Here is a 598-nt window from a genome sequence, read left to right on the forward strand (position 1 = left end):
CATCTCCCACTGCGCCACTGTCCTAAGGGACACATCCACGTGATTTCAGGATGTATCTGTCACCCAGTACATCTTAATCTTGACTTCAACACTCTGTGTTACTCCATTCCCACCTGAGTCCCTCCTGGGCAAAGGCTGGGGGCCAACCATGGGAGGTGCAGGCTCTCAGCAAGCTGCCCCAACCGAGAGGCTGGCAGAGCAGAGATCTGGCAGCACAGAAAAGTATCTTGCAGAAGAAAGGGATTTGCAATGTAGCAAATAGGTAACTGATAAATACTACAGCAAGAAAAGTCCAAGCCCTGGATAAAAATGGCTTATGGTGTGAAGCTGTGCCCATTGTCCAAGAAATGGAGAGCACCTGTCACCACTGTTACACTGCCCCACACTCAGCACAAACCCCTCATTCGTCCCTGACTTTTATTTCAAGTTAAAGACAGTGACAAAGAAAAGAAGACTATAAAGCCTCCCCAAGAAGCAAAGCACAGCAATTCATCACACAGTCTGAGTGGAGTGAGACACAAAATGGCAGCAGCTCCTGCAGGCAGGCAGAGCCAGCTCCTGCCTCCAGCTCCTGCCTCCAGCTCCTGCCTCCAGCTCC

Source organism: Neopelma chrysocephalum, unplaced genomic scaffold (assembly GCF_003984885.1).
Source record: "Neopelma chrysocephalum unplaced genomic scaffold, ASM398488v2 Primary Assembly neopelma1_124, whole genome shotgun sequence".
Lineage (NCBI taxonomy): Eukaryota > Metazoa > Chordata > Aves > Passeriformes > Pipridae > Neopelma > Neopelma chrysocephalum.